This window comes from Hylobates moloch, unplaced genomic scaffold (assembly GCF_009828535.3).
Source record: "Hylobates moloch isolate HMO894 unplaced genomic scaffold, HMol_V3 SCAFFOLD_18, whole genome shotgun sequence".
Taxonomy (NCBI): Eukaryota; Metazoa; Chordata; class Mammalia; order Primates; family Hylobatidae; genus Hylobates; species Hylobates moloch.
Window position 1 is genome coordinate 50832103 of NW_026652293.1, and position 21396 is coordinate 50853498.

A 21396-nucleotide genomic window follows, 5' to 3' on the forward strand; every position below is an offset into this window, starting at 1 on the left:
TACAGAGGAAGGAGAAACTGGTGGTGCCTAAGAAGTTGATCCCGATGCGCGCAGTGAGGAAACAGGGCCCTGCGCGCCAGAGAAGCGAAGCCAGCGGTCTCCCCTTTCTTGTTCTTAATTCCTCCCTACCCCCGCTCTGGCCTCTCATTTTCGGCCTCATGGATCCAAGCCCTGGGGTTATTTTCAGTCACAACCTTCTCCACACCCCGTGCCCCCAAAAAGTGTGCCTCAGCTCAGGCGGGAAAGGGCACTTTGACCCGCCGTGAGCGAGTTTCCAGTCAGACGCTGCGCGCCTGCGAGAAAGAGCGCCTGGTCGCTGCTCCGCGCGCACAGCTCTTCCCCGCGCGTTTGGCGCGGCTACGCTTCTCTCGTTCCGGTCTGAGGCTGGAGGAACCTCGCCAGCCTGCTGTGGTCCCGTCCCTTTGACGTTTGATTTCTAAAACCGCATAGTCTGCGGCTCTGGCATTTAGAAAAAGAGGACAAGGTCAAGGCCTATGGACCGACCGCCGCGATCCGCTTGCACCTTTGCTCTCACAGCAAGCGAGTCCTGGCCGCAGCCGCTGGAAAAAGGTGCCGCAGCGCCCAGTTTACCTGGAATTCAGGGACCTGACCCTGACTCTATTTCCGGCTAGCCCCAGCCTGAGACCACGTCCTTCCTCTCCTTTCCCCGCTTTCCGCCTAGGGCGGTTCTGAGATTTTGATTAAGAGAGATCTGTCCCCGCACCGCAGAGGGATGGTCCCAAGTGGCCAGGCTTCCTGGGCATGCGTCCTCATCCCCAGGTCAGAGCTACTACGAAAGGAAAGGTCTCCATCTGGACGCACCTCGTCCCCTCCCCCAGCGCGCCGGGCCGCGCTCTAGAGCCAGCTCAGGCACGCGCTTTTCCCCCTCCTCACCCCCTACCCCGCCCAGCCCCGCACAGTTTTATTCTTTATGAAACACACACGCCCACCCCGCCTCCCACGTAAAGGCCAGTTTTGACTCATTTTGCGCCCAGATGCAAACTCAGCTGGAAGTTGAGAGTAGGGCCAGAGAGGTGAGGAGAGGGTAAGAGATGCAGCGAAATAGAGAATGAGAAGGGAGAAATCAAAGCGGGAGGAGGGACAAGAGAAAGAGAGCGCGTGGAGCTGGAGGTTGAAGGGGCAGAGGCGGAGGCCAAGGACTGAGCAAGGGGCGCGCGCGGCGGCGACGGCGGTGGCGGCGGCGGCGGCAGGGCGGCTGCACCTCCTCCCAGCCTTTTCGCCCGCGCGCGCGGAGCCGGGTCAGGCGCGGACTCACATTCACCGACTGCAGAACTGTTTTCCTTGCCACTACCAGAGGGTGTTTCGGGGCTCCCCACGGTCTTCTCCCTGGCTGCTTGCCGCGTGAGAGCAGAAATAAAACAAAACAAATCACGGGACACGACGGAGTCGGGCCGCTGGGCGCCTCCGGGATCGCTCTCACTTTGCACTCGGCAGCGGGCGCGGGGATTCGGGCTGCCGCGTGTAGCCTATAAATAGCAAACTTTTTGACCTAAGCAATTAACAAATAAGAGCAGCAGGCGTGCATTTTACTCAAGATCCCTCCTTTTCCTGGGTCTACCTTACTCCCACCCCCGCCCCCTTTGCAGTAGTTGTGAAGGGACAGATTGGGAGAGAGAGATGAAATTTAATTTTATTAGAATTTACAGTAGTATTGTTATTTTTGCGGAAGGGGGTAAGAATCTCGCCATTTATCTGACCTTCTCTACCCACCTACCTTTGCTACCCTTCTCCCCCACGCAGCAACTGGCACTGGCTGGGAAGGGCAAAGAGCGGAGTTCCCGGGGAGGGTGGCTGTTGAAGCCAGAGGGCGTAGGGGGATCAGGAGCCGGGTTTCCCTCTGGGAGTACCGGAGTGACTGGGAGGGGAAAGCGAAAAGCAATGCCAGGAGTTGGCGTTTTCTTGAGGTACTGGGACAGGAATTTAGGTAACCCAGAATTTTGGATGGAAGTGCGAAAGGTGAGTGCAGAAGGCACAAAGGAGTTCCTGCAGTGCAGATTTCCTTTCCCAGAAGGGACAATAACCCACTCAGCAACTTTACTTCAACCCTAGGCTCTGGCCTACCAGGAGGGCAAACGCGGGCACCCGGGTCACGTCATCGCTTGCTTGGGGGCGCCAGCTCTAGGGTAAGCGTGAGCTGCGGAATAGCGCCGTGGGGTTTTGCCATGGGGTCTTGCTTACTAATTACCCCGCACGCCCTCACCCCTGTCCCTGGACGCCCTTTTGCTGCACCCGCTCACATCTGCAGACCCAACGGATGGGATCTACTTGACTAGGATTCCTGAACACAACTTAACTGTCCGCCCTTTCCCTTTCCTTTTGGCCAGGCCGGATTGTGGGTGGTGACTGGCTCAGTAAGATTTTCATTTTCATTCTAGGTGCTTCCTCAAAAATAAAGCCCCCCGAATATAACAGACACTCGCTCCATACACCAAACTCCCCAGTTCCTGAGGTTGCTACGCTAAATTTATCCTGAATGTCGCACAGAAACCAGGGTCAATAAGAAGATCAACACGGATGGGTGTGGGGATTGAGGAAATTGGAGATATTGCAGCTGACGCCAGGTACCGGGAGAGGAGAGTCCGCAGATGCAGGGACGTTGCTCTGCTCCTCTTTGGACGCTCTCTGCCTCAGCGTCAGGCCTGCGAAGTGGGAGTCAAGCCCGTCCCGTGGGCCTAAAGCGGCCAGTAGCTGAGGCGGGGGAGGGGGGCGGTGGGGGGGGCGGTGGGGGAGATGGGAGGGAGCCAGGGGACAGTGGTGCTTTTTCTTTCCATTGCCCCACCTCTGCCCAATGCCAGCAGCCCGTACACTACACAAGAGGTCAAACGCCTAACCTCTACTAGTACCCCAAAGGGCGAAAACCAAAGAAGGTCCGCCATGCAGTTCATGTGGTGGCGTTGCTGACCCAATCGCGCCTTTCCTAACACCGCTGCCCCACCAGTTACCTCCTCCTAAGACCGCTTCCCACTAGTTACCTCCTCTGAAACGCAAAAGTTTCTCTGTTTGCCCCAGAATCCAGTTTGGAAAGAGTGGAAAAATGCAGAAATGCTAAAGGGGCTACGGCAGTAGCTCACCCAGCGGGGTGTGCCCACCGCCCACGGCTCCACGCAGGCGTTTGCGCGCATCTCCCTTTCCAGCCCCCGCGAAGACCGTGCCCGGGGCGCCAGAGCTGACGGACTGCCCTTCCCAGGCTGCCCCAAGGGCCTGGGAGGCTGCGGTGCCGCCCGTCGGTCCCGGTCCCGAGCGCGCTTAAGAGTTCTCAAAGACGGGGTTGGAAGCAGCATAGGCGTCCCCGGTTACCGCTACCGGGCTTGTGCGCCCCACGCCACCTACCTGTCCGGCCTTCCCGCTCCAACTGCTGACTCGTTTAGGGAGCCCGGCCTGGAGCCCGCCGCCTCCAGAGGAGCCCGCCCTCGCCCTCCCCCGCGCGCCTCGGCTTTCTGGGACGCCCGGCCAAATGCCGGGCGGTCTCTCGCGGGCCATTGGCTTGGGCCACCTTTCCGAGTCAGCTCCTAGGATTTCCCCAGGCTTTGCGGCCCCTTTGTGGGTCTAGGCCAGCGCCTCACCTTCCACCCTATTCCACCTCCAATCCCCATAGGTGCCCCCGCATCCCTCCTCCAGAGTCCAGGCTTTGAAACTGCAGCAACTCCGCAGAGAAAGCCTTTGGGAAAACCTCCTAGCGGGCCGAATGTGGAGGTCGGGTGGGTGGGTGGGTGGGTGGGTGCTCGCGGCATTTCTCAAGGTTCTGGGTGTTCGTAACTAGGGGAACAGGCCCTATGGGGGCAGAAATGACAGACGCACGGACAGGGTCCCTGTGGCTGTCTGCAGCGCGAGGTTCACGTCTATTGTTTTATGCCTCCGGGAGAGCTACCCCGCGTGATAGATCTTTTCAGATCCATCACTGGAAGAAAAACCCTGGTGATAACGATTATCTCCCGCTCGCGCTATCTCGCCATCGCCCCAATTCATCTCCCTCTCGCTCCAGCCCCTTGGGGAGACTAGGAGGGCGAGGCGCTGGCGGTAGGACCTGCCAAGCCGCTGTCCTCGGATGGAGCGGAGAGGGAGAGGCAAGAGGCCACTTCATTCGTCCCTTTCCGCTTCGGGCTGGGGAGACAGGACAGGGAGGGTTTCTTTCTCTCTCTGCCAAGCCTCACGCTTCTTTCAAATGATTTTAGTCTGGTGCTCCGGTCTATCCATATACATTTCCAATCTCATGGCTCATAAACTATTAGCAAAATGGTTTCATTATTCACCTTCTGTATCCTACAAAAGGGAGAAAAGAAAGGAGCGGGAGGAAGGCAGAGTGGGGGCGGGGGACGGTCGTCGGACACTAGTTAACAATGATGCCTCCGGTGTTTAAATCATGGCTCAGACTGCCTTCTTCAAGCCGACACTCAACAAATCTGGTGTGTTTCCAAGAATCTGTAGCCGACCCTTTCTCCCCCCCCCCCTCTCCTCTCTGTCTGTCTCTCCATCCATCACTATCCATCTCTCCTTAATACTTGGTATTCTGGAAGGACCAGATGAATAGCCGAGATACTGCAAATCCATTATTTGCTTCATTAGGTGTCATCAATAAGGCACGCCCTTTAGATACGACACACATAATTAATTGGTTAGATTTGCTATCCCTGGCCCCCTTTTGGGTGATGTTGGTGATGGAATCATGTGGCATCCCTGAAACCAAAACATGTTAAGACAAAAGTCTAGGTTGATAACCAAGAAGTTGACTTAGAGGTCGGTGTGGCCTTAAGGTGCCCAACTGGGCACCAAGTCCTCCTCTGGCTTCTGCAAGTGGGGAAGTTGCAATGAACGATGTGTGGGAGTGTGGGTGAATGTGGGCGTGCATAGGAGCGCCTGCCCCTGTGAATGTGTATAGGTAGGAGAATGAGGCGGGTTGGGCCGGGGGTGCTAACAGATTTCAAAGAGAGGGAAGATGCAGTCCACAGCTCTTACTCAAGGTCTTTGGTGGATTCTGAGAAGTGTGGCACACACATACACACAGTCAACCCAAATGAAAACACAAATAGAAGCAAAGTGACACGTGGAGGCCTGAGAGCCGAGGGCAAAGGGCTAAATAAGGCAGAAAACTGCTGGCAGGCGGGAGCTGGCAGATGCAGCCTTGGGCCAGTGGAACCCGGACCTGCTCCTCCGATGAGGTCGATGATGATATTAGGTGTCTCCGCGAATGCCGTTACTTTTCATATAAATATTTTTAAATCTAGAATGACTATCACTCCCCCTCCAATACTTACGTACTCTTCCCCAGCACTTTTTGAAAATATAAAGGACGCTAGGCAAGTGGGCTTGCAGTAATTATCCCTGGATAGAGAAACCAATCTGGCTGGGAGAGGCCCCTCTGCAATCGCCGGCGGCGGCTGCGGTGCGCGGGCCCGCGCAGAGGCCGGGGACTCCGGGCGCTTGCTAGGTCACCGCGCCGCGCGACCGCCGCTCGGCGGCTATTTAATATACATGGGGTGGGAACGGAGCGAAGCGGATCTCCGAGCCTGCCTATCCTGCAGAAAAAAAAAAAAAAAATCAATTTGCTATTTATTTTTGAAATATATAGATTTAGGGAATTTTTTTTTTCCAGCTCGACCCCCTTCAAGAATGGCGGCCCACATTTAATTACGTCTTTTAATGACTTTTCCCTTATTTGCCATTGCTATTTCACGTTAAGGGCTGGGGCGGGGTGGAGTTTCTTTGGGGGGTTTTCAATTCTGGTATCTTCAAAAAGATTTGCCTTATGTGTTAATTGCATGCTGTTAAGCACATCTGGGACTGCGTGCTGACCAACTCAGACCAACTTTTAATTAACACATTGACCCGGAGAAGAAGCAGCCGCCCAGCCTCCCCCTCTAAATATGTATATTAGCCGAGCGGAGGCGGCTCGGCCCGCTCCGCCAGATGCAAGCGAGGAATTGCCTGCGTCGAGGGGCGGGAGGGGGTGCAAATTGCAACCGTTCTCTCTCTTTCTGTGAGCGTTTTTTCTCGCCTCACCTCTAGGAAAACAACAAAGAAAAAGAGTAAATGACCGGCTCCTGGAGCAAGCTTCTTACATCCCTTAGGCGTGACTTGACCCCAGGCAGGGGGCTTGGAGGAATGGGAGGGAAGGCCCGCCAGAGCTGTTTTTCTAACCAGCCTGCCTTGGGCCTGACTGAGGACTCCAGCCTGGGCTCTTGGAGTGGACCGAGTTCTACTAATGAATATGGGAATGCCTTAGGATGCTGGTGGGAGGAGAGAACGAGCCACTGATTGCCTTTTGCGGTTCTGCTCTTCCTTCTTCCAACCTCCTCTCCTTTGCCGGAGGCTCTCCGAGGCTAAGCCACAAACTCTAGGGCTCCGGGTCCCAGAAAAAGGAATACTTGTGTTCCCCCCTCCCCCACTCCTTCGCCGGATCCATGCTTGGAGCACGCTGTGGTCAAGATAGGGTAACGGAAATGAGTGGCTATTTTTAGGACTCCAGGCCCTTTCCCAGAGGTCTAGGCTATTAAGGGGTGATCTTTAGCAAAGGCCAGTCAAACCCAGGTTGGAGGGATAAATAAACCTGGAGCACAGCAGAGATGATGCCACCTGCAGATATGCAATTTCACCCTAAGTAATTTCATTCAGAATTGATGGCGTTTCACTGGAGTGATGCCTTCAAAGTGAGTGCCTAGCCTGCTTCCCTGTAGAGCACAAATGCGGGTTAATCCCCAAATACTTACTCATCTTCTCTTTTCGCATCTAATCTCAACTGCCTCGCTCTTCTAAGTGCTTAGCTTCTGCACACAAGCCTATAAAAAAATGTCAGAGTGGTATTCCTTCTCCCAGCCATAAAGAAGTTGGAGTGAATCACTCCCAAGTCACCATTTAACGTCCCCTCCAGGTAACAGTTGAAGTTTCTTGTTTGACATTTTTCATTCCCCAATACAGAACTTTTCAATAAATACGCAGTACTAGCGTGAGGAGAAGCCTATATCACAATAAATTCACAGCTATATGCTCTAACTATGTCGATGCTTTGGAAAATTTAATGTGACAAAATTGCTCCCCAAATTCATTCCACCTCTTTTTTTTCTTATTCTTATTCTCCTTTTTTTGTCCTTCTCTTGAGTCTACTTTTCCTACCCACTTATCAGAGAATCTGCAAAATTTGAGACTAAAAGAATAGAAAAGATAAAGACAAGAAAACAAAGTTCTATTACTCAGTATTCCTCTCAGCTCCTCCACATCTTTTTATATTCAGATAAAGGTGTAATCAACGTACATCTTTAGACAGGGAAAAACCAATCAGCTGGTAAATTACAATGTCCCTTTGCAAAGATAAGGCCTTTGGAAAGTTAGCACAAGTATCACCCAAACCCAGCTTTATTTCGAGTTTTAATGGCCACAGCTACTTACTTCAGCTCACAAGTTGATCTGCAAAATTGCAGCCCACACCTGATATCCAGGGGAAAACAAGCGTTGGTAACTCCAGCTGATTCTTCTTTTGATTTATTCTGCCTGGTAAGATGTATGCTGGAGTGTTCTGATAAGAAAAAAGAAAAAAAAAGGAGTCAGCAGTTTGATTCGGAAACTCTTTTATTGCTGAATATGGTTGCAGGTTTAAACTAAAGAATGTGTTTCTGCTGGGGACATTTGCATGACACATCCATATGCATTAGCAGCTGCACGGTGTTATATCATCAGTTCCTGTGAGCATTTATCTTTTTTTCTCCCTTCTGTCTTTCTCAAAGGAAGTAGGTAAGTGGCTTATAGGAAAACCATATAGACTTTAAAGATGTGTAATTCCTGTTTCCTTCAGGCCCTCAGCACCTAAGTGGCCTGTAACAACCTATTTCTTTGGAAGATTTTGGAATATTTGAAGTAACTAGCCTCCCTGGTTACTTTTTAAAATTAAAATAATGAATTAACAGTGTATAAAATGTAATAAAATAATTATCTAGAGAAAGGGGCCTTGATGATTCAACTCTGTAGTCAAAAAAAGGTGCTGTCATCAATGTCCTTCTGATTTGCTTAGAGACATTCCAGAGGAACTTTTCGTTAGATAATTCTTTATGTCGTCAGTCTTCACTTTTTGATACTTGATGGAGGTAATACATTTGAGGGAAGATAGCTAAGACCTTGGCATGTTGGCATGTAGTAATGATGTCAGAGAGCACAACAGCAGTTCTGGAAGATGTTTGCTTGTCCAAACATTGTATGATGGTACAGGGGCCATTGTCTAACATCCACAGCAATTGTCTGCACTGAATCCTACCAATACTGTATTTCATGTGTCTGATTCTCTGAGAATTCCAGTGGTCTATAAGCCACAGGAACTACAATGTCAAATTGGAATCAGAAAAAAAATTCAATTCTTATTTTGTCTGACTCAGTTCAGTCACTCAGGGCATTTTTTTTTTTAAAGAAAACTGCATTTTAACATTGGGGTAACTAGGAAGTATTTGGAGTCAAAACCAAGAGATATAGCATAAGTACATTTTCTGAAATCACTTCTCATTTGTGGTCAAAGTCAATATTTCATGGAATTATTTGCAAATAATCTGAATCATCCTCAGATGTTTCTATTAAGTCAAATTCAAAGTGTGGGTGTATTGCAAGGTGAAACAAAAACCTTACACATGCACACACACAAGCAAACAAAAAGATAACCCTTACCAGGAATTATGATGACTAACAAGTTATGCTAGTAAAGATATGGGTTTTCATCCATGTTGTAGTGTTTTGGGCACAACAAAAGATATTTAGAAAAAAATGAAATGACAATAATTAGTAAAATAGTGCCATCCATTTTTTTCTAACATACTTGGAACTAATAGGCACTATTGTACAAATGTGCATGTGCAATGACACGTAAATATGCATGAGTCTAAATAATAATCTATTTTAATGTCTTGTTTCCAGATGTTTGCAAATACTACCAGTACATTGAATTGACCTAACCAAAAGGTAGCTAAGATCTCTGCCATTCAATTAAATCCTAGGTGTTTTATGTATCACATGGAACAACTTTCTCTTGCCCTCCATTACACAAAAACGTTTTTGGCAAAAAACAAAAAATAAGCAAACAAAAAAACCTCTTTAACTTTAAACAGTAATTCAGTATAATATGGGTGAAAGTGAAAACTGTTATTTGATATTATATAATGGAAAATATTACCAACTTCAGTATTTTACTCAACTATTTCAGTGATAATTAGAACATCCAATTGTTGGGCTTAGCTGTTCAGATTAGAACATGGTCCAGAATTGATCCTGTGGTTAATTGTGTCTGTACTTGAGAGTCACATACTGCATCCCTTAATCCAATCAGCCCTGGACAATTGTGTGCCAGAGGTGATTGGAAGACCAACCAAGAATGCAGATGAATCTGCACATATCAAAGAAAAATCTCATTTTAAAAAGAACATACGTTACTTGCAGCATTAAATACAGAAGAGAGGGAGTATATGTCTGCAATTCAAATGAAATCTTTTGGGCAAAATTTATCAGAGAGCAGGTAAAGGGAGCAAAGAATACCTAATTGAGGCTACAAGGAGAGCTTAGGCATGATGAAGAAAACTACTATACCTACTTTGATATTGGTATATAATTTAAAACTTTTATAGATAGGATGCTACTACTTCAAAGTATATCCATTTTATCTTTTTAAGGTAGAGAGAAGATTTGTTTGTTTGCAAGCTTGAATATTGATATTAAACATTTCTGGAAGTACTAATGGTATCAGTAAACTTAGGATATGGGAGATCTGAAGGAGTTACATATTTGCTTATTCATTCATCTCTTGGTTATGCTTGCAGAATAATTCTATTTCTCCCTCAAAGACTTTCTTTGTTATGGGTCACAATATCATAGCCTCTTTGAAATATGATGGCTAACAAAGATAAAACACAGACCATTACAGCTCGTCATCCTTGGTTCAGCAGATACAAATCAAAAAGCAGACAGAAACTTTGTTAAGTCAGTACTTAATTCTATGGCCATTTATTCATATTCATTTCCAAGAACTATGAGCTAGGTAATGTCTGTGCAGATGCCAATGATTGCAGTCTGGAATGTAAGTAGCTTAGAAATCACCACTCTATCCTAACAACAAGCTTAAAAAAAAAAAAAAAAAAACTGATCAGACTGAAAAATCTACAAATCTTCTTAGATCTGCCAGAGAAATGAAGTCATAGAGCAAACCACTGTCCCCAAAATTGGAGGGACATACAAGCAGTTAAGAGAATCATAACTTACTGGAGCAGGTACTTAGGAGTAGAAACCTCTGTAGGAACCAGTGCCAGGGTAGAAAAACCTAAACTGTAATTGACAAATTGCTGGAGGCTCAATGTGGACAAATCTGAGAGTTAAAGACTCCAAAAACCTCAGTCATAGGTTGGCCCCTACACTTTTGTCTGTTCCTCCTCCTGGAACTCTACCAGGTTGTCACAGTGAATATCTGAGAAAAATCCCCTTGTATGTTCAGCAGGGAGAAAGGAAAAGGAACCATTTTGAAATACTTCGGAGCATTCTGTTTTTCTGAACAAGGCCTAACCTCAGGAGAAGCTATTTTTTCCAGAGCCTTATTAGAGTTTTATCAGAGCCTAGTCTACTTGGAGGAAGGGCAACACCCAACTCCAGTGATCTCTAGCCATTGTGTCCAACATAGGGAGGGTTGACAGAGAAGCACTGGTGAAGCTCATAGCCCAGAGACACAGGTTCACCAAAAGACTGGGGCCTAATCACAGGACTATAGAACACTTCCCTTCCCCTACACCTTGTCACCACATTACTAAACGCCTATTTATTTCAGTTGCTTTTACCCAGTACATCATGTTCACCTTTTAACAAAAAAATTACAAGGCATACTAAAAGGCAAAAAAGTTTGAAGAGACTGAACGGGCATGAGAAGGAGTCAGATATGGCAGGAAGGTTGGGATTTTCAGACCAGGATTTTTTTTTTTAATAAGATGAATATGCTAAAGGCTTTAATGGAAAAAGTAGAAAATATGCAATAACAGATGGACAATGCAAGCAGAAGTATGGAAATTTTAAGAAAGAAACAAAAAAATGCTACAGATCAAAAACACTGTAAAAGAAATGAAGAATACTTTTGATGGGCTCATTAGTAAACTGGACACAGCTGAGAAAAAATACTGTGAGCCTGAGGCTATGTCAATAGAAACTTCCAAAACTGAAAAGCAAAGAGTAAAAGTCTGAAATAAAAAACAGCATTTCTAAGAAATGTGGGAAAACTACAGAAGGTATAACATACACACAATGGGAATACCTGAAGCACAAGAAATGAACAGAAGCAACATTTGAAGCAATAATGACAGAATTTTTCCAAATTAATATCAGACATCAAATCACAGATAGAGGAAGCTTGGAGAACTCCAAACAGGATAAACGCCAAAAATCCCCCAAACTATGTGTAGACATATCATATTAAAACTCTAGAAAATCAAAGATAAAGAATAAATCTTTAAAGATGGCAGAGAAGAAAAAGATGTTACCTACAGGGGAGCAAAGATCTGAATTGCATCTAATTTCTCCTCAGAAATCACACAATCAAGAAAAGAATGGAGTAAAATTTTTAAAGTATCGAGAGAAAAAACTCTAAGACATGTAATTCTATACCCTGTGAAATTATTCTTCAAAAGTGAAGGAGAAATAGATAACTTCTCAAAAAAAAAAATTGAGTGACTTTGTTGCCAGTAGATATGCCTTGCAAGAAATCTTTCTAAAAGTTCATCAGAAAAAAATATGATACAGGTAAAAAATTTGGATCTACATAAAGAAAGGCAGACCATCAGAGAAAAAATAAGGTAAAACAAAAGCTTTTATTTTCTTACTTTTTAATTGATTAAAGAAATAACAGTTTGTGCAAAATAATAATAGCAACAATGTATTTTATCATTTATGCATATATATATATGGGCTTATGTATGTGTACGTATTTGGGAAATAAATGACAGCAATAATACCAGACAGAAGGAGGAATTAGAAATATTTTATTATAAAGTACTGATATTATCTGTGAAGTAGAAAACATTATTTAGAAGTGGGCTTGGATTACTTATAAATGTATATTGCAAATTCTAGGTCAACCACTAAAAAAGAAAAGATAAAAAAAGTAGTTTAGCTGATATGCTAAAAGAGGAGAGAAATTATAATAATATAAAATGCTCATTTAAAAATCTCAAAAGGCAAAATAGAGTGGAAGGCAAAATTGGAACAAAGAACAAGTGTAACAGATAGAAAACAGTAACAAATATAGTAGATATTTCAGTCCAAATATATCAATAATCACTTTCAACATCGATAGTCTAAATGCACCAATTTAATGACATTGTCAGAATTAATCAAAACAGAAGACCTGACTATATGTTGTCTATGAGAAACTTACTTTAAATATAAAGAAACATATAGATCAAAGGTAAAGAGATCGAGAAAGATATACCCTGTTAACCCTCATCAAAAGAAGGTGAAAGCCATATTAATTTCAGACAGAGCTGACTTCAGAGTAAGGAAATTTATCAGCAATAAAGAGGGGCATTACGTAATGACGTAATACTCCAAGAAGACATAGCAATATTTAGTGTGCATGCACCCAGCAACAGAGCATCAAATATGTAAAGCACAAACTGACAGAACTCCAAGGATAAATATATCAATCTATTATTAGATTGAGTTGGAGACTTAAAACATCCCTAGCAGAAATGGACAGATCCAGCAGGCAGAAAATCAGTTAAGGACATAGTTGAACTCAACAGCATCACCAATCAAGTGAACATAATTGACATCTATACATGACATTGTCCAAGAACAGCAGTTTACACATTCTTCTCAAGCTCACATGGAACATTCACCAAGATAGAACACATTCTAAGCCATAAAACACACCTTAATAAATTTAAAAGAATAGAAATCATACAATGTCTGCTCTCAGATCACGGTGGAATTAAACTACCAATGATTAACAGCTGGAAAGTCCCCAGATACTTACAGATTAAAAGCACACTTTTAAACATGGGTTGAAAAAAAGAGAAGTCTCAAAAGAACTTAAAAAAATTTTGAATTAAATGAAAATGAAAATACAAAATATCAAAATGAAAACATTGAAATATTAATGTTTGTGAGATGCAGGGAAAATAGTGCTTAAAGGGAAATTTATAGCATTCTTAGAGAAAAATTTATAGCATTGAATGCATATACTAGAAAAAAAAGAAAGATCTATTAAACAATCTAAGCTTCTAACTTTGGAAAGTAGAATATGAAGAGTAAATTAAATCCAATGTAAATAGAAAAAAAGAAATAACTGGAATTAGAGCATAAACCAATGAAATTAAAAACAGGAAATCATAGAGAAAATCAACAAAGCCATTAGCTATTTTTTAAAAGATCAATACAATTGATAAGACTTCAGTCAAGCTATCTATGAAAAAACATGGAAGACACAAGTTACTAATATCAGTAATGAAAGAGGGAGCATCACTATATATCTTATGAACATTAAAAGGATAATAGTGAAATATTATGAACAATTGTATCTCTGTAAATTTGATAACTTAGGTGAAATGGACCAATTCCTTGAAGGACACAAGCTGCCAAAACTCACATAAGAAGAAATAGACAACTTGAATAAGTCTATATTTATTAAAGAAATTTAAGAAATTTAATCAATAATTAATCTTCTCAACAGAATGAAATGTATTTGGTGGATTCTACCAAGCAATTAAGGAAGAAATTATACCAGTTTTCTACAATTTCTTCCAAAAAGTAACAAAGAGATTATTTTCTGATTCATTTTATTAGGCTAGCATTAATCTAATATCAAAAGTGGATAAAGACATAACAAGAAATGACCACTACAGACCACATATCTCTCATGAACATATATGCAAAAATCCTAAACAAAATATTAGCAGATATAATTCAAAAATATATAAAAATAATTATACACCACAACCGAGGGGGATTTATCCCAGGTATACAAGGCTGGTTCAATATTAAAAAAAAAACAATTAATGTAACTTCTTATATCAACAGACTAAAAAAGAAAAATCACATCATCATATAAATAGATGCATTTGACAAATCCAACATTCATGTATGCTAAAATTCTCAGCAAACTGGAACTAGAGGGGAAATTTCTCCACTTGATAAAGAACGTTTACAAAAAACCTACAGCTAAAATTATAATTAATAATGAAAAACTTGAAGTTTTCCCAATAAGTTTAAGAACAAGGGGAGGATGTCCCCTCTCACCACTGCCTTTCAACATTATCCTAGAAGTCCTAGCTAATGCAATAAGACAAGAAAAGAAAATAAGAGATAAACTGATTGGGGAGGAAAAAGTAAAACTGTCTTTGTTCTCAGACAGCACGATTGCCTATGTAGAAAATCTGAAAGAGTCAACAACAACAACAAAACCTCCTGGATCTAATAAGCAATTATAGCAAGGTTGCTAGATCCAAGGTTAATATACAAAAGCCAAGCACATTCCTACCTAGCAGCAATGAGCAAATGGAATTTGAAATTAAAAACATATTACCATTTATATTAGATAGAAAAACTGAAATGTTTACATATAAATCTAACAAAACATATACAAAATCTAAATAAGGAAAACTACAAGACTAAATAAGGAAAACTACAAGAAAGGTATCAAATAACTATATAAATGAAGAGACATGGATACAAAGACACAATACTGTCAGTATGCCAGTTTTTCCCAACTTGGTCTATAGATTTAATGTAATCCCAGTAAGTTTTCTCAATAAAATCCCAGTAAGTTATTCTGTGGATATTGACAAACTGATTCTGAAGTTTATATGGAAAGGCAAAAAAACCAGAATAGCCAATTCAATATTGAAGAAGAAGAACAAAGTCAAAGGGCTGACATTACTCAAATTCAAGACTTACTATAAAGCTATAGTAATCAAGACAATGTGGCATTAGTGAAAGAGAAGACAAATAAATCAATGGAACAGAATGGAGAGCCAAGAAATAGGCTTACACAAATGGAGTCAAGTCATCTTTGAAAAAGGAGCAAGGCAGTAGAATGAAGCAAAGATAGTCTTTTCAACAAATGATGCTAGAACAACTAGATATTCACATGAAAAAAAAAAAAGAATTTAGGCACAGATTTCACACCCTTCACAAAAATTAGCACAAAATAGATCATAGACCTAAATGAAAATCACAAAACTCTGAAATTCCTAAAAGATAACACAGGAGAAAATCTAGATGACATTTTATATGGTGGTGACTTTTCATATACAGACCCAAAGGCAGGATCCATGAGGGAAACAATTAATAAGCTGGACCTCATTAAAATTAAAAACTTCTGCTCTGTGAAAACAATATAAAGTGAATGAGAAAAACAGCCACAGAATGGGAGAAAATATTTTCAAAAGACACATATGATGAAAGACTGCTATCCAAAATATACAAAAAATTCTTAAAACTCAAGAGTAAGAAAATGAGTAACCTAATTCAAAAATGAGCAAAAGACCAGAACAGACACCTCATCAAAGAAGATGTACAGGTGATATGTAAGCATATGAAAAGATGGTCCACATCATACGTCATTAGGGGATTGCACGTTAAAACAAAATTGAGATACCACTGCATCCCTATTAGAATGGACAAAATCCAAAACACTGATGACACTGAATGCTGTGGAGGATATAGAGCAACAGGCACTCTCATTCATTACTCATGGAAATGCAAAGTGGTACAGCCACTTTTGAAAACAATCTAGCAGTTCCTTACAAAAGTAAACATGCTGTCTCTTACCATGTGATCCAGCTGTCACACTCCTTGTTATTACCCAAATGAATTGAAAATTTATGTCCACATGAAAACCTACACATAGATGTTTATAGGAGCTTTATTAATAATTGTCAAACATTGAAAAAAAACCAAAAGATCTTTCAACAGGTGAATGGATAAATTGTAATACATCCATATTATTCAGTGTTAAAAATAAATGAGTTATTAAATTATAAAAATACATAAAGGAAACTTAAATAGTTATTACTAAGTAAAAGAAGCCAATTTGAAAGGCTCCATACTCTGATTCTAAGTACATGACATTCTGAAAAAGACAAAACTATGGAAACATTAAAAAGATAAATGGTTGCCAAGGGTTAAGGGAGAGGGGGGAATGAATAGGCAAAGCATGGAGGATTTTCAGGGAAGTGAAATGTTTCTGTATGATGCTCCAATGGTGGATATATGTCATTATCAATTTGTCATAATGCATAGAATGTACAACACAAGTTTACCCTAATGTAAACTATGGACATTGGTAATGATGTGTCAATTTCAGTTCATCAGTTATAACAAACATACCACTGTCGACATTGGGAAGGATTATGGGTGTGTGGGAACAGGGAGCACATGGAAACTTTCTGCTCATTTTTTGCTGGGAACTTAAAACTACTTTATAAAATAAAATTTATTAATTAGTTATTTTTAAAAGCCAATGATTTGTCATGATATTAATAAATTGTTATTAGCATATTTCAGCTCCTAGGCACTAGGTCCTGCTGCTTTGTAAAATATTTCCATAAATATTTTTATTTCTATTCATTAACAGTGAGGGAGAGTGAATACAATACTGAATGTGAAAATATCCTTGTAAATAGCATGAATTAGTGCAACAAAATCAGCTCCAAGAAATATTTCCAAGACAGAAAACAAGCATATTTTGGAGGATTTTTAGTATTATATTAAGTGAAACAACAATACAATACAATACGACTGGCAAGCATAATTTACATTATATAACATTGCATTTTCCAAATAATTCTTTTTGTAAAACCCTTTAAAGCTAGTTTTAATACCCATTTTGCAGGTAAGGAGGAAAAATAACTTGGGTAGATAATAGAACCAAGTATATGGCAGAGCCAGGATTCAAACTCTAGTTTGTTTTACCCTCACCCACACTCTGAAGCACTCTCCTAGTTTTATACATCAGTCTTTCATGAGCTCTGGTAACATGAGTCTAGTCCTCGGAAGTGGACAGTCTTGACATAGTGTCAAAATCAAGTTTCTGAAGCACCATATTCTGGACCTGGTAAATTATCCAGGACTGTAAAATATTACCATGGAAAGTCTTGTGGCAGGTAGCAAACTGACCTTTTTCCTGATGCCTCTATCTTCCTGTGTGCTTTTATTGAAAGTGAAGTAGCCACTTCATAATGGCTACAAAAGAATTATTTGAGGCCGGGCGCGGTGGCTCACGCTTGTAATCCCAGCACTTTGGGAGGCCGAGGCGGGTGGATCACGAGGTCAGGAGATCGAGACCATGGTGAAACCCCGTCTCTACTAAAAATACAAAAAAAAAAATTAGCCGCGCGTCGTGGCGGGCGCCTGTAGTCCCAGCTACTCGGAGAGGCTGAGGCAGGAGAATGGCGTGAACCTGGGAGGCGGAGCTTGCAGTGAGCCGAGATCGCGCCACTGCACTCCAGCCTGGGCGACAGAGAGAGACTCCGTCTCAAAAAAAAAAAAAAAAGAATTATTTGAGAGTGTCTGAATCTGTACCATGGATGAGGATGATATAATATTAGCAAGAAGATAAAAGCAATTACAAATGGCATACAGGAGGGATATTAACTTCTATAGTTTTTATTTACAAATTAATTAAAGAAATTTGAAACTCTCATGCATGGATGGCTTACTAAGTGCCTTTGTATTTTTTATCATCCTTCATCCTTTTTTTCCCTGTGCATCCAATTGTCTTGTCAGGATGGACTGAAATCATTTTCTTGTCTAATGGCTTTCAAAATAATTGCAAAGAATACCAAGGCTCTCAAATCTTAGTGTTAGTTCTCCAAAGTTTACACCCCACCTCTTGTCTTTATCATATTGCTAACCATATTGCTAAGCTGTAGCTACTCTCCAAATCTGTTCAAAGCCAGCATTTAAGAGGACTGCTTTCCTTCAGTGGGCTCTGTGAAGTGACTGCTACCAGCTATTTATTACTTGGAAATGGTTTTGGTGTTTGGAATATTGCAGTTCTGTCTCTCCGTCTCTGTCTTTCCTACCTGTGTTCTATTTTTTGTGGGGGCAGAGATTGGGCATTGGGAAGGCACAGTTTATAATCTGCTGGAAAGAAGGCTTACCATATTGAGATTGAAACAAAAACAAACAAACAAACAAAAACTTTCCCCTCCCTCCTTCTGTCCTGTGGAAACACAGATTCTTCCTTATATCGAACATAAACAGCAACCATCCCCTTTGCCTATAGCCACCTGGAAGCTCTCTGGTTAGCCACTTCCAACTCACTGGAATGTAAATCATACATGCATGCATATAGCTATCTATATTTGAAAAGAATAACCATATTTCCTACAAAAATTTAATTGTCTGGTCAACTCAGTTGGTTAATGAGGCCAAAGGTGAAGCTGCAGCTCTTGTACAGTCAGTCCTTCTCACTGGGTTTGCTGGTCACTGAGTGAACTCCCAGTCTCCACAGTCTCTTGAAAATGTGTTTATTGAGGGAGAAGGCAGGCAGATCACAAGTTATCGCCGCTCTCACTAAAACAGCTCAGAGCTCATGCTTACTGATGATGCATCTTCAAATGAGGAGAGTAAAGCATTGACACTCCTGGTCTCATACACTTTGTTTTCATTTGCAGATTTAGGTAGCATTCAGTCAGCATGGCCCCTTGGTGGGCACGGTTTTTTCTGTATCATCAGAGCCTGGCGTGGAGCCAAAGTCAGGCTGGTTGCACAGTAAATGTTTCTTCAGTGAGTTAAAGTTACAAAAGTAAATCCAGCTACAAAATAAAAGCTAACAAGTCCCATTGCTGGACTTTAAATAAAAAAAAAAAAAAGAGGAGATGAAAAGAAAAGGATGCATCGTGACTTTTAAACAGACTATTGACTTTCACTGGAGTGTACAGCTCACATAGTGCTTAGGAATCTGCACCATAATTGTTCTTGTCATCCACACACTTGGCTACAGTCGATATCTTTTTATCATATACATTTTTTAATCATGTATTAATAAACAAGAAGTTTGTATTTTATTGATGATTGGATTATAATATTGACTAACTCCACAATCTCACACATGGCTTCTGAAAATATAAACAAGGTCAAAATAAAGATCACAGAGAGTGCATCAAAGACATAAATTAGCCTCTTTTCCAACTCTCTGTATGACTTATAGGAGAGCAGGAGAATTTTGAAGTTATTTGTTAATTAAATAAACTATTTGTTCTAGACCAAAGAGGATAACATAAATAAAGATTAAATTAAAATTATTTTATCCTACTGGAATACTGAGTGGTTTTACTTTTAATAAATTTTGGTTGTGACTAATTTGCTGAATAGAATTTGATTTGGGCTGCTTTTAGAATCTTCACTGAGGTTATACAAAAATAAGTCCTCTGGCGGTTGGCAAACAGAAAATGTTCTGTTCGGGAAAGTGGATTTTACTTCACCACCTGCCAAAAAAATTAGGGTTTTCTCCTTCAAAGGCTGGGTTCTTGGAAGAATTAGAAATTTTCCCTTCCCCTTCCTGATATATCTTCTTTCTCTGCAATGCCACCCTCCCCACGCATGGTGTCTATACTCCTGGTGCAAGTTGCCTCATTCCAGAGATACTTCAGCTAGCTAGCTAGACAGGGTGAAAGTACAAACTGTACAAAAGTAAGACAAATTATGGGTAGAAAAATCTCAGTATGATTCATTTCCAGTAGACAAACTCCCAAATACTGCAAACATTTTAACCATTCTTCTTCCCTCTTTCCTCGTCATTAAAACTTCTAGTGTAAACCTAAGGATGGTCCCCATATCATCCTTAGCCACTGGGAAACTGATGGAAACACTTCTCCAGACCCCATCTTGGCCACCTTCTTTACATAAGTGGCCTGTGAACTCTGTCTTCTCTTTTGTAATAAACCATATTCCCATGCCTTCAACTTGATCAGGGCACTCTGGAAACCACCTCCTTGGGTTTTATATCTTTCTTTTTCTAAAGGTTTCCTTTGATTCCCAGTCACTCTTCAAACTGATGTCTTCAGCTCTCCTTCTGTAGTATGATTAATTGCACCAATGTCAGTTTCTTGGTTTTGATAAGCTACCATAGTTGTGTAAGATGTTACCATTGAGGGGAAGCTGGGTGATGGATACATGGGCTCTCCTTGCACTGTTTTGCAGATTCTTTTGTCTGCAATTATTTCTAAATTAAAAAATTAGAAATCAGACGTATTCATACTAAGAGTTAATTTCACCTACAGCTCATAATTACATGTGAGTAAAAACATTGCTGCAGTCTCAAAATAATCATGCAACTCAGAATTACTGTTGGGGTGAGGTATTGGGGAGGGGAGATTGTTTTCTTTATTACATGAGTTATCTTCTATTTTGAAGTTTTAACTGCTTTTGGAGAGGGGCTTTTGGGAGCTGGATGGTAGAGCATGAGGGGACAGGAGGAGAAACAGATTTAAGCACAAGCATAAGAGATTGCTTTTTGAAGTCTAAGAAGGAGGTAATCAAAAGCACAAATATTTTGCATGTTCACATAAAGTTGTCTTTCTCACGATGAAATGTATTCAAATAGAATTAATACTTCTTTGGAGCTCTTCATTTGCATCTGTTAAATATGATAATAATACCTTATGTATATAGTAATTTACAGTTTTCAAAATTCACCTGTATTATCTCTTTGATCTTCATAAAAATTCTGTAACACAGGCAAAGCAGCGATTATTATTCCCATTTAAATACGAGAAAATTGTGGATCAGAGAAAATGAGTGTACTTTCTCAGGAGAAGCTAAGACTTGAACCTGTATTTTCTAATTCCTAGTCAGATGTTCTTCTTAATGTACCATATATTATTATAATATCCAAGTTTGGAATTTATTTTTATCTGGCTTAAGGAGCAAAAGCCACAAAAATTGTTTACGTTGCTTAATCTTTGCTGGTGGGGGATAGGGGAGAGAATTACTTTAAATAGTAGCAATATCCTAAGAAATCACAGTCTGTGAAATACTTAATGAAATTTTTTCCTCCATATATCACTCTGTGACTGTGTTTCCTATGAGAAACTCTCTGGGGCTGTCCCCCCATGTCTCTCAGCTCTCTGTTTTTCTGGTAATGCTTTGACCCTCTTCTCTTCCACCTTGGATATTCTTTTACGTTGCTTTAATTCAGAAACCAAGATTGTTTTTCTATTTTATCTTACTTATGTAATAGAATTTTGTAGTCAAGCTTCTTAATTTAAAGAGAGAATCTAAAGAATATTTTTCAGTTTCTCATTTTTTAAACTAGATTATTGACATTTCCTAAATGACCCTTTTTAGTCTTATATATGTGTTTGCTTTTGGTCCTAGATTCTACCGCCATTGACCTTCCCTGATCAATCAAGCCTATTTTTCACCAGAAAG